This window comes from Diaphorina citri, unplaced genomic scaffold, assembly GCF_000475195.1.
Source record: "Diaphorina citri unplaced genomic scaffold, Diaci psyllid genome assembly version 1.1 scaffold798, whole genome shotgun sequence".
NCBI classification, from domain to species: domain Eukaryota; kingdom Metazoa; phylum Arthropoda; class Insecta; order Hemiptera; family Psyllidae; genus Diaphorina; species Diaphorina citri.
Genome location: NW_007378230.1, coordinates 213,741 through 214,199, shown reverse-complemented (window position 1 = coordinate 214,199; position 459 = coordinate 213,741).

Genomic DNA, 459 nt, shown 5'->3' with positions numbered 1-459 from the left:
GTAGCCTTTCTTATCTTAGTAAGTATCTACCTAATCAGTGGTTTCATGATGTCCCGATACCGACCACGCGCAACGTTGTCTAACTTCAGTGTCCCGTTGGGATAGAAAAAAATTGACAGAGGGAACTGCTAAAGTCTTATCGTCCCGAAAGAGAAGAAAGGAAGACAGGTCTCCTATCCTGGTTTTATAGTCCCGAAAGCGAAGAGAGAAGAAAGACAGAATCGGAAAAAGCCAGCCGTTCCGAGAACGAACATTATCCGCTCAGGATAAAGTTCGCCCCGGGCGGGAATCGAACCCGCGACCTAGCGCTTACAAGACAGACGCGCTACCCGTCAAGATTTACCTAGGTTGGCTATTCTCATAGAATAGAGCCCTGTTAATACAAGAACGACAAAACACTGACAAGCAAGCGCTCACTTCTCTCTGTTCAAATTTTTCTTTTTCAGGATAAATAAAAAA